The sequence below is a fragment of the Dasypus novemcinctus genome, chromosome 11 (assembly GCF_030445035.2).
Source record: "Dasypus novemcinctus isolate mDasNov1 chromosome 11, mDasNov1.1.hap2, whole genome shotgun sequence".
NCBI lineage: Eukaryota > Metazoa > Chordata > Mammalia > Cingulata > Dasypodidae > Dasypus > Dasypus novemcinctus.
The window spans coordinates 41,904,086-41,917,372 of NC_080683.1; the positions used below are offsets into that span (position 1 = coordinate 41,904,086).

Sequence of the window (13,287 nt, forward strand, 5' to 3'; positions counted from 1 at the left end):
AGGAATTAAATAAATAAATAAATCTTTAAAAAAAAAATTAATCATTTAGGGACCTTGTGAACTCCTCCACTCAACAATAATATATTGACTTTCATATGTCAGCACTGTGGTAAGTATTGGGGATTAAAAATTAGCAAGGCAAAGAACATGACTTCAAGAAACTCCCACCTAGAACTGGGGACAGACTAAGTAGGAGTCTATGAGTGTGATTACAGAGGTATGAATGGTATGCTATGAGAGCAGAGAGAACTTAACCAGTATGAGAGCAAGTGGAAGGAAGTTATCAGGGAATGTTTCAGGATAACAGAAGTCGAGTATTAGAAGAGAAGATAGCATTTGCAGAGGTTTAGAGATAAACAACATGGCATAAAATATTCAGGAGATCTAGAAATACAGACTGGACTTTAGGGTAGTGGGTGTGGGGATTGGAGATGTTAGTAGGGGATAGTTTGTAAAGGTCCTTACTTGTCTTGCTATACCTGCTTTAAATCACTAAGCCATTCCTGTATACACAACCACCAGTAAGTACAGAAGGAAGAATCCTGCTTCCTAAATTTAACTCTTTTCTGCCCTCTCAGTTCCGATGATTATTTCAGTGCTTTAGAAATACTCTTTTCTCATAACAACTTTGATCCTCACTAGATAACAACTGTAGGTCTCCAGTCAGCTAAAGTTGCCTCAAGTCACCTTAGTTTAAACAATCCTCCTGGTTCAATTTGCTCCAGGCACCCTTTTACTTCTGCTAGCATTACTTCAACCACAGGTGTAGAATTTGACTTTATAAGCCTTGCTAAGAACTCTGCACTTGACACTAGATAGCCACCAAAGCATTTAAGCTTAACGTAATAAAATTTGCACTTTAGAAAAAAATCTCAAGGATGTTTGGAGGACATAAACTGGAAGCAGAAGACATTCAGAGTAAGCTAAAAAGGTGGGAGCTAATATTTGGTCTCATTATCAGTGAAATTAAATACAATTTTAGAGAAATTACTCTGTTCAAGGGACTTTCAGTACTTATCAATTCAGGGATGTCAAAGATCTGTTACTTGTCTTATGGAGATGGAGAGTAAGATGAACTAAACAACAGTTACCTCCATATTGAATTCTATGTTTTCTACCTACTTGTAAGAAAGATAGACTATTAATTTGTTTATAAAAGATTCATTACATACAATCAAAGCAATTCTCAAACTGATTTGAGGCAGGACATAACTTTATGACCCTATTATTATTCTGTGTCTAGCACATCTTAAAAAAAATAATTCTTTAAAGATCAACAAAGTTAAATGGGTTCTATATGGAAATTTTTCTCAGGGCCCAGAATTTTTTAAAGTAAACATTGTCTAACATGAATCCTTAATGAAATGAATTATTTCATTAGATTAGATAACGTATGTGAAAGCATAAACATGAAATACAACATTTATTGAAGCCTACTGTGTGCAAGGTATTATGATTTCTACCTTAAAGGAAATTCTATACTAATATATATCCCAGAAAAACTCAGTGTAAGATAAATACCATACTTTGTCAAAGCAGTACATATGAAGCATTTGTGATTACTGTGTGAATATGATCACTACAGACAAAGAAAATATTCAGAGTATTAGAGGGCTTGTAAAGAAATGAGCAGGCCAAAACTGGCCCAAAATCTACCTTACTCATGCCCTCCTGTTTAATGAAATATTCTGAGAAAATATCAACAGCATAATGAAAGGAATGGAAGTAAAAAAGTTGACAGAGTAATCTTAAGAGAATCACAGACTAAGGAAGCCTATGACATTAGCATCTTTCTCACAATATAGAGAAAACTGAAAATTGGAGATGTTACATGGCTTGCCCAGATTCACATAGTAAGTGATAGCTCTAGAGTTTTAATCCAGTTCTCCAGATTTTTAATGCAATAGCTTTCTCATTTTACCAAATTCGAAGGTAGAATAAACTTTCACCACTGAGTATAATGTTACTATGGTTTTTAAAAATTTATAAATGTCTTTTATCAAATTGATGAAATTCCCTTCTATCCCCCGAGTTCTGAGTGTTTTTTTTTTCATGAAAAGGTATTGGATTTTGTCAAATGCCTTTACTACATCAATTAAAATGGTCACATGTTTTTTGATCCTTCATTCTATCAATGTGGTCTAGTCCATTAATTGATTTTCTTACATTGACTCACCCTTGCATCCCTGGAATAATTACACTTGGTCATGGTATATAGTCCTTTCAATACGTTAGACTAAATTTGCTAGTATGTTAGTATTTGCTAGTATGCTAGTATTCACAAGGGAAATTGATCTGTAATTATCTTTTCTTGTTATACCTCAGTCTGTCTTTGGTATCAGGTTAATGGTAGCCTCAAAGAATAAGTTGGAAGTGTTCTGCCCTCTTCTATTAATACTTTATGGAAGAGTTTGAGAAAGATTGGTGGTAATTCTCAATTGAAAGTAGAATTAACCAGCAAAGCCATCTGGTCCTGGACTTTGCTTTGTTGGGATATTTTTTATTACTGATTCAAATGTCTTCATTACATATTGGTCTGTTAAGATGTTCTATTTCTTCTTAAACCAGTTTAGGTAATTTATGTGTTTCTAGGAATTTGTCCATTTTCTCTGGATTGTCAGATTTGCTGATACACAATTTTTCCTAGTATTCTCTTATTTATTATTTTTTTTAAAGATTTATTTATTTATTTAATTTCCCCCCCTCCCCTGGTTGTCTGTTCTTGGTGCCTATTTGCTGCGTCTTGTTTCTTTGTCCGCTTCTGTTGTCGTCAGCGGCACGGGAAGTGTGGGCAGCGCCATTCCTGGGCAGGCTGCTCTTTCTTTTCACGCTGGGCGGCTCTCCTCACGGGCGCACTCCTTGCGCGTGGGGCTCCCCCACGCGGGGGACACCCTTGCGTGGCACGGCACTCCTTGCGAGCATCAGCGCTGCGCATGGCCAGCTCCACATGGGTCAAGGAGGCCCGGGGTTTGAACTGCGGACCTCCCATGTGGTAGACGGACGCCCTAACCACTGGGCCAAAGTCCGTTTCCCAGTATTCTCTTATAATCTTATTAATTTTTGCAAGATCAGTAGTAATCTTCCCACTTTGATTTCTGGTTTTAGTTATCTTCAATTTCTCTATTTTTTCTTTGTCAGTCTCACTAACGGTTTGCCAATTTTATTGATCTTTTCAAAGAACCAACTTTTGGTTTCATTGGTTCTCTCAATTATTTTTATATTCTCAATCTCATTTATCTTTATTCTAAACTTTATTATTTCCTTCCTTCTGCTAACTTCAAGTTTTGTTTGTGCTACTTTTTCAAGTTCCTCAAGAAGCAGTTAGGTTCTTAATTTGAGATGTTTCTTCTTTTTTAATGTAGGTGTTTATAGCTATAAATTTCCCTCTGAATACTGCCTTTTCTGCATTCCATAAATTTTGGCATGTTGTGTTGCATTTTCATGCCTCTCTAAAGCTTTTCTGATTTTCCTTATGATTCCTTCTCTGACCCACTGGTCATTTAAGAGGGTGTTGTTTAATGGACACATATTACTGAATTTTCCAATTTTCCTTCAGTTATGGATTTCTAGCTTCATTCCATTGTGGTCAGAGAAGATGCTGTGTATGATTTCAATCTTTTAAAATTTATTGAGACTTGTTTTGTGATGTAACATATGGTCTATCCTGGAAAATGATCCATGTGCATCTGAGAATATATACTCTGCTGTTGTTGGGTGGAATATTCTGTATATATCTGTTAGGTCTAATTGGTTTATAGTATTGTTCAAGTCCTCTGTTTCCTTAATGATCTTTTATCTAAATGTTCTATCCATTATTGAATATGACATCTTGAAGTCTCCATATACTATTAGAGAACTATTTCTCACTTTAATCCTGTCATTGCTTGCTTTCTGCATTTGAGGGGTCTGTTATTAGGTGCTTACATATTTATGATTGTTATATCTTCTTAATGAATTGACTCTTTTATTAATATGTAGTATCTTCCAGCCACACCAGGCTGGTGGAGTATTTGTGTTTTGACCACCTTGTTGTAAAGTTGACAAAAATTCAATTATTTGTGTATAGAAAGGCCAGGACTCAGGAATGATTTTGAGAAGGAAAAATGATTTATTGACGGCCAGTCAGACTCAGGAGCTTTCTGTTTCAAACCCGAGCCTCAAACAAGATTTTCAAGTTCCTTTTATACAGGGTAAGGGCTAAATCGTTCTTTGTTAGAGGCCTCAATAGGTTTGAATTAGCATATATCTTCCACATCCTAGATAAGCTTTTTGCATGGACTTCATACATTCTAAATAAGCTTTTAGCACATTTGGTTTGCATTTTCCTTGAGTATTTAAAGTTTATAGAGTTTGCATTGCTAAACTGTTTCTCTGGGACTGGAGTCATTGCCATGGTCACCAAGGGCAGGACTGCAGCCTCTTACCGTCCCACACCCACAAGTCAGGACACAGACCGCTTAGGTTATCTACAAAGGGATGAACAGCCTCCCACCCATAGCCCACATCAACTTCATTGCAGAGTCACTACTAAGTGGACACTCAGTTCTCAGGTCATGATAATGGTTGGCTACTAACACATGAGCCCAGATAAGGGGGCTTGATAAGTACAAGGCTTAGGTGATCAGGAGGAAAGACTGGACTCTTTCCCGAAGACTGGAAGGCCACTGCTGAAGAATGTTGCTCCTGGAGTGGCAGAACACACATGGTGGCCACTGTGGAACAACTTACACTTGAACACGATTGAGTCATGAGCCCTGTCAGCAAGGAACTGGCCTTACTCCTGTACCAGGTGCTGAGTTTTCTTGTGCAGGGAGAGAGAGAAAAAAAGAGACAACGGATATTACTTTTTTCTCTCCTATGTTCATCAGAGGTTTAAGGAGATTGATGATGTATGTTTATTTCATTTTGAGAGATGTCTGGAGAGTTGATATGAGCAATTAAATACTTTCATTTCATACAATGAAAAAATATGTAGTCTTTATTTCAAGTATCAATTTACTTAATCTGAAATTATAGCCACCCAGCTGTCTTGTTACTTTTTTCAAAGAATTTTTCCCCACCTTTCATACTCAACTTATCTGTGTGTTGTGTCTAAAGTGAGTCTCTTGTAAACAGCACATAGTCAGGCCATGCTTTTTTTCCAATCCATTCTGCCAACAGCTGCCTTCTGATTGGTTTAAGCCATTTACATTCAACATAAGTATTGATATAGGAGGACTTACTTCAGCCATTTTGCTATTTGTATATCTTATACCCATTTTGCCCCTTATTTTCTTCATCATTGCCCTTTTTTTTTTGTTTGGCTGATCTTTTGTAGAGAAATAGTTTGATCCTGCCTATCATAGTTCTTTTGTTTGTTTTTCAGGGTTTTTTTTTTAAGACTTTTTATTTATTTATTTATTTATTTATTTCCCCTACCCCACCCCCACCTCGGTTGTCTGTTCTCTGTGTCTATTTGCTGCGTCTTCTTTGTCTGATTCTCTTGTTGTCAGTGACACCGGAATCTGTGTTTCTTTTTCTTGCGTCATCTTGTTGTGTCTCTGTGTGTGCGGCGCCATTCCTGGGCAGGCTGCACTTTCTTTCGCACTGGGCAGCTCTCCTCACGGGGTGTACTCCTTGAACGTGGGGCTCCCCTACACGGGGGACACCCCTGCATGACATGGCACTCCTTGCCCGCATCAGCACTGTGCATGGGCCAGCTCCACATGGGTCAAGGAGGCCCGGGGTTTGAACCGCAGACCTCCCATTTGGTAGACGGACGCCCTAACCACTGGGTCAAGTCCGCTGCCTCAGGTATTTTCTTTGTGGTTACTATGGGATGTACATTTACTATCTGTAGCAGTTTGATATTATTGATGAATTCCAAAAATAGATACTAGATTATGTTTATAATCTGATTTGTACCTGGGCATGATTGAGTTATGATTAGGGCATCGAGTCCCCACCCCTTGGTGGGTGGGACTCACAGATAAAAGGCCCGGCAAAGAACAGAGTTTGGGGTTCTTAATGTTGGACTTTTGATGTTGGAGTTTGATGCTGAAGTCTTAAGCTGGAGCCCCAGGGAAAGGGGAAAGAGACAGAGCCATTTGCCTGATAGTCTACAGCTGACCTTGTGGAGAGAGGCAAAGCCTAGAGAGCCTCATAGTCTGCAGCTATCCTTGGAGAGAAAACAGGAGCTGAGCCCAGAGGAACCCAGGAAGCCTGAACCCTGGCAGATGTCAGCAGCCATCTTGCTCCAACACATGGAAATAGACTTTGGTGAGGGAAGTAACTTATGCCTTATGGCCTGGTATCTGTAAGCTCCTACCTCAAATAAATATCCTTTATAAAAACCCCAATATCTGGTATTTTGCATCAGTACCCCTTTAGCTGACTTATACACTATCCTAAATCTATAACTGTCTAGGTTGAATTAAATAACAAATAATAATTTTTGAATTACTTGTTACAAGAATTTTTTCTTTGATTATTCAGACAAAATAATCAAATGATTGTACTAAGAGACAGTGTAATGGCATGAAAAAAGAACGATTTCTGCATCTGAGAGATCGGTGTTAGAACAGTTAGTACACCACTTACTAGCTGTAATGTAGACGCTGACTCGGTTTCTTCCTTTATACAGAGAGTTTTAATGCCTATCTTGTCATAAGTTTGTTATAAGGATCAGAGAAAATGTACATAAAGTGTTAAGAATAGTGCTCAGCAAATGAAAAGAGTTCAATAAAAGCAATTTTCAACTATTGCTAGGGTCTGAAATCTAGAAGATATCATAGAATCCTATGTAAAGCTTACAGTTTTACTCCTCTACCTTTTAGTTTTTGCTGCAAAAAGTAGATTTTAAGTTAACAAATTTCTTCCATTTCCATTCACACTGTGCCTTAAATCCTTTTTCCAGTCTCACCATAAGAGAACCTCCTCTTTTTGTCCAAGTCTGACTTTTCCTTGGACTAGAGAAACATTTTGAAATAGAAAAATATTGAAAAAAAAAAACTCAAATAGGACATGAAAATGAAATGGATGAGAGACAAAGCAAAGGGAAACGTACATGGCTGTGAGGTTTTGGATTCAGGTAAGTGGAATCAGGAGACGCACTGACAAAAATGTAAAGGTTGGCAGGGAGATAGAGTTGTATACGATGGTGAAAGGAAAGCAGTTTGGGATATGTTGAGTAAGAACAGTCAGCAGGATCTCTAAGTGAAAATGTCCAATGTGAAGTAGAAAATGTGACTGAAGTTGGCTTAAAGATCAGGAATTGAAAGAAGAGTAAGGTAGTTGACCCAAAATGTTTCCTATCACAAAGCAAATGGTAATTTAGTATAAATATTTGTACATGGGAAATAGGCACTCAACCACTTGAGCTACATCTGCTCCAGTATAAATATATATTTTAAACCAGCTATCATAAGCTTCAAGCGTATGAGAGAATAATTCAGACATCACTTCATTTCTTTCACTTGATACTAGATAATTACACTTCACAGGAATGATTCACGGGATGGTGGTGGAAGGAATGACTTCTGTCTGATAGATTTACTCTGAATGATCCAAGCAGACAGTGGCACTGAGAAATCTAGGCAATCTGAGCTGCAACCAAGAAGTCACTTTTTGTCTGTCCCTTTCACACCGTATAGCAAAAACTAGCTCACAGTTTGATCATTTATGCAGCAACTTTTCCCCTCTGATATCGTTATTAGAGATTATGGTATTTGCGTTTTAACTACATTCATTTTTACACAGATCCAAAATTCTCTTCTTTCCTTTAATATATTCACCAGGTTCAAACTCAGAGGAATACAATAATATATTCTCCTTCCCTCCCCTTACCAAGCATCCCAGCCTTCAAATTCCTTTCCAGAAGCAACCTACATTATCAGTTTAAAAAGAAAAAAGAAAAATTTTTCCTGAAGGATTGCTATTACACAGAAGAAAAACTTGGTAAATGAGTTTTATATCTTGGTTATTTGAAAAAGGTCATGGCTCTAAACTCATGAAACAATGTTACAACAAAAGTTATGAAATAATTCATTTGCCTTTCTGGCTTATAGCTGTTATGAACCTGAAGGAATTCCTATAATGAAGCTTCGTTTTGTTTCAACTCATATTTGTTGTTAAGGTTATATAAGCTCCTAAAATACTTACCCTTGAGTAATATGGGCACTCACCTGTGTTTGCAAATTATTTATATCTAAACTTTGCATGGCGACAACAGTGACTGCCCCAAAAGAAAGATTAATACTCCAATTCTTTACTACCACCACACTGCTAAAAACAGAATTCAGATTTCCCTTTACAAAACACTGAAAAGAATCACATTGTTGGAAAATGTGAAATAATTTTGACCGTGTTACATATTTAATTTAAAATTTGTTTTTTAATTTGGTAGCGACTTAAAGCAACAACAATATTTTAAAAATCTTCTCTGGGAAGGTAAAAGCAAGCTCAGTAAATTAATGTCTAGCTGCTGGAACACAAGACATCTTTCCATGAGGCTACTTTCAATTTTATGAAATTCATTTCTTCTAGTGTCTCAAACTTTATTTAATCTTAGTCAATGATTAAATTGACTTCCCCTTGAAGGGGAAAGATAACCTGATCGTCAGTTTAAGATAATATTCCAATTAGCAGGATTTTGTAAAGATTCAAAAACATTGTATAACTCTACAAACCATATAAATCATACAGGCCAACTATAGAAATGATTCCAAACCTTGCATTCTTTGTGTACTCACAATTTGGATTGAAATGACACATGTAACAAAAGACTTAATCTATATTAAATGTGACAAAAAGGTATATTAGCAGCATAAAGCCTCACACAAAACTTGGTGACATAAATGGAAAGTAAATTTAGAATAATGAAATTTCTAAAGGGCCTTACATATTATATAATCTGATTCTCATTTTCCTTTTTTTTTTGAGGTACTAGTGGCCAGGGATTGAACCCTGGACCATATACAGGAAGCCAGCACTCAATTACTGAGCCACATTGGTTTCACTGAGTTGGCTTTTTCGCTTGTTTTACTTGTTTGTTTTTTCAGGAGGCACCAGGCATTGAACCCAGGACATCCCATGGGAAGGCTGGTGCTTAACGGCTTGAGTCACATCCACTCCGATGATCCTCATTTTATTTGAGGGAAAACAGAAACCTAGAGAAGAGACTCACTCCAAGGATACATAGTATACTACAGAATATAGAATTAGGACCCAAGTAATCTGACAATTACACTGACACATGCTGTAATCTGTGTTAGTCTGGACTTCAAGAAGCATCTTTTTTTTTTCTAATTTCCTTTAAGAGACTACTTTACATTCTTCTATTGATGGATAATTTTCAGGAAGCCTTTCCTGAATCTCTAGAGTTCCTCTTCTGGGTTTCCAAACACTCTTGTGTCTACCTCAGTTTTAACTCTTGAGTACAAATTAGAAACATTTCCTGTCCCAGTTTTACCCAATAAGATTGTAAACTCCCTGAGAGTTGGGACTGAATCTCAATTGTTCCCTCAGGAACTATCATCGTGCTTGGTAAAAACATAATGGGTGTTTAAGAAATTCTAGTTCAACTGATCTGACTTTCATTCAAACCCTGCAAAGGCTCACAATGATCGGACCGTGCCTACTTCTCTAACCTCACTCCCTCAAATAGTCGCATCAAAGTGCTCTTAGTTTTAGTTCTGAGCAAAGATCAGTTTCTCAAGGCATAGTTTTTGTGCAAACTGTTCCTTCCCTTTCCCTTTGAACCTTTCCACCACCTTTCTGGAATCATTTTCTCCTGGAAGTCTTTCTTGACTCATGGTCTCTCCCCAACCCACACTGAATTAATAATACCCCACCTCTGAGCTTCAATAACTCCCTGTGCACATATCTCTGCACCACACACATCACATCATAAGGTAATTATGCACACACTCCACCAAATTCTATGTTTTATTCATTTTGGTAACTTCTGAGATTAGCTGAGTGCCTGGCACATAATAGATGATTTTTAAAAATGATCTGGATGAAAAGATTAAGAAATGGGAGAAATCTTGGCACAGGCCGTATTTTAGGGAAGGCATAGATGTGGAATTAGAAATAATTGGATATTTATTGTATTTTCCTATGACAGAATGAAAATAGAAAAAGTCTTTCAATTTTGAGGCTACAGTGTAAGTCACAAAACAAGCAAAAAACTTCTTATAAAGACAGTAAAATGATATTTGGCTATCAAAGAAGGGACAGAGATCAGGAACCACGAAAGCAATCTATTCATACAAATTCTAACATAACTAGAATACTATCATGGGATAAAAAGACATTCTATTTAAAATACGTGCAACGCTGAAGAAAAACTAGAGGTTAAATTATAGTTTTCAAAACTTACCCCCCCCCCGTAGCCTAAGCTCTAAGTGGCATCACCATTACTCCCAAATCCATGCTCAAAGCTTGTTCCTCCTAATTCATTTTTAACACACAAGCTTCAGCCACAATTTTCCTTTCATTAATGCTGCTTTAGTAACACTGCACTTTGTGCTCCAGAAAAGGTTCTGTTAGAAACATCTAAGAGTTAAGTAAATCATGGAAGGACTAGTCTTCACGGGCCACTCAAATCACGGGCTTCTGTTAATGGAATTTAAGAACTAAGGACTTCTTTAACAGTCCCCTCCCTCCTTTTTGAATACCACCAACCGAGCAGCAACCATAGATAGCAGCACCTACATCTCCCCAAAAACGCATCGCCTGGGGTCAGAATGGCTGCGACTGTCCCAAGTCAGCTGTTTCCTTTCCTACCGCGCAAGTGAAGCGCAGGGACCAGGCTCTCTACCCAGGACCGCAGACAGGACTGCAGAAAGAGAAGAAAAAAGTACAACGTGAGAGTAACAGTGTAAACGTTAACACTCCGTTTTTGCCCTCTTCCGATTCCGTACTCCTCATAATTAACGGCCACCGAAGCCACGGTCCCTCCCTTAAACACACGGCTTCACCCCTCTAGTTTGCCCTGCTCCTTTTATTGACGCGAACCTCCCGTTCTCGCGGGAACTTGGAAGCGGGAGCAGGGTAGGGTGGACAAATCTCTCGAAATCTCAGTTGGCGCTGGAGTTGGAGCGGCGGCCCGAGCTCCTGAGGGTCGGGGCGGGGCCTGGGACCTGGAAGGGGCGGGGCCTAAGCTCAGAGAGGGGAGGGAAGAGGCAGGAGGGGGAGTTGAGAAACACCAGGGGCGGGGCCGCGCGGCCGGGAACCTGTTGATCGCAGGTAGAGCCCATCGGCCGTGGCTCCCGCGGGACTGGGGCGACTGCGCATGCTCGGTGGCCGCGCTGGGCCAGTCGCCGAGCCGCGGAGACGAACCGAGTCTTCGGCTGCGGTGGTTGCGGTTGCAGCGATGGCGATGTGAGGGGCCCCGGGGAGGGATGGTGCTGACCTGGGTAGGGCCGTCTTCTTCCAAGCAGGACAACGAGCTCCTCCCCGCGACAGGCGGTGGAAGAGGCGGGGCCGGGCGAGAGGTAAGCCCCTGACTATCCTCTTCTCTCCCGGCTGCCGACATCCACGACCCCTCCCTCCGTCGCCTCTGCCCACCGGCCCGGCGAAGAGCGGCCTTCTCCTCGCTCGCGTCTCGCCCGCTGCGGTGCCTCACCCGGCTGCTCCCAGTCCACGCCGGCTCCCGGGCCCGCTGAAGGTCGGTGGGGACGGCGACGCAGGGCGTCCCTTGGCGGCGTCTCCCTGAGCCTCACGCCTCCTGCTCGACAGTCTTCGCCTGCCCTTCGCCCCCTGCTCCATCCTCGCGGCTCTCTCCCGCCTTTACCCGGTTCTGCATTTTCATCCCACGCCTCTCACGTGCCTTCACGCCCGGTGGTCCCTCTGGGGCAGGCAGCGTGTGCTTTTACTCCCCGCTGATCTCTTCCCTCACCGTGCATCTCCAGTCTGGCTCTTCCCAAGTGTTCCTTATCCTCCTCGACCAGGTTTCTTACTCCATTGCCGCCGTAATTTCTTCCGTGGCTCTTTTTTCTTCTCATTTTCCTCCTCTCGGAACTTCACCTTCGTCCTGTCTTTTGTTAGTTAAGGACAGTTTTGCTTTATAACTGCCTTGCGCTGGAGTTTTCTGTCCCACCTTCCCGTCAAAGGCCCGCACTCCCTTAACCCTCAGTTCTCTCTTGGTACCCTATTTGATTGCTTTCGGTCTAATGGCCTCCTCTCTTCCCGTCCTTTTCCATCCTGGTCCCATTTATCGTCTTTAGTCTTGTTTTTTTTCGCACTCTCTCTAAAACTCGTTTTTCTGTTTGTACAGGTTGAGCCTCTTAAGTTCAATTAGTTCTACTTTTTTATTAAATCCCTACAGAGTTCTTTCTAACATGCCCTCCTAATCTCTCTTCTGCTTTCTAAGTACGCACTCAATAGTCGTACTTCAACTTAAAATTTTATTAAAATCTCATCTTCCTTTCTTTACAGGCTGGAAATATCTTCATAAGAGTGACAGTGGCAATAAACGTGTTACACTTACTGAATGAAGCTTTAATTTTTAAGAGTAATATTTACTTGATATGCCAAGAGAAACAACCTTGAGTTCAGTCTTGAAACTGTGACCAATTAAGATTTGTTGAAAGACTGGCTTTCAAATATACACTTAGAATTTGGAAAATTTATTGGTCTCCAGTAAATATAGTTGTCCAAGAACCGATCTTAAATAAAATTGAACAAATTTTTTTATAAAACGCATTGTTAATTTAATTAGATATTTTATGCATTTGCTATTGATTGCATTATTTTTCCTGCTTTTCTTGAGGGTCTCGGTTCTTTTAAATAAAGGCATACGATTTCTTTAACTTAAGAATAGAATTAATGTGCTTACTGAAGAAAAATGTGAGAACAGAGTTATTCAATTTTTGAATTGGATTATAGAACTTTTAAAACAGTTTTTATGGTTTTCCCCCCCTATTTAATTGTGGTGAAGATTTGGCTTAAATAAAAATTCTCTATAAATAATGGTATAGTCTTTTATTTTGAAGGCATCTACTAAAGCAATTACTCTCAGTGAAGTTTGCCTTTTGTTCTAGGGCTGAAGATCAGCTGGATTATGTATTTCGTTGTGGAATCTCAGGGCAGTCCACACACAGTAATTTCTTCCTCATGTTATCTAAGTCAAGTAAGAATTAAGTTTTTCTCTTTCTATTTTACAACAAAAAAGCAAAAAAGTGTAGTCCCTTATTCTAAGTCCTATCAGTGGTAAAAGTAGGAGATACAAATTAGAATCTGATGTCATTAAACCGCACCTCTTAGAAGAAAAAGCAATCATTGTGTGTGATAGAGAGTGATGTA

General features: G+C 39.5%; 1 protein-coding gene across 48 annotated transcripts in view; it reads left to right on the forward strand.

Annotated features, from left to right (window-relative positions):
- The first annotated feature begins 11,002 nt into the window (after positions 1–11,002).
- FAM135A (family with sequence similarity 135 member A) overlaps positions 11,003–13,287 on the forward strand; it is a 123,270-nt gene continuing 120,985 nt past the window's right edge. For 13 of the 48 annotated variants that reach the window (XM_071218537.1, XM_071218539.1, XM_023585881.3 and 10 more), the window contains exons 1-2: positions 11,063–11,477; positions 13,026–13,114. The gene's annotated coding sequence lies outside the window, so the exon portion shown is untranslated. Of the gene's footprint in view, positions 11,651–13,008; positions 13,115–13,287 lie in introns of all 48 variants that reach the window. The other 35 variants (XM_004482925.5, XM_058306958.2, XM_071218536.1 and 32 more) reach the window with 17 other exon arrangements.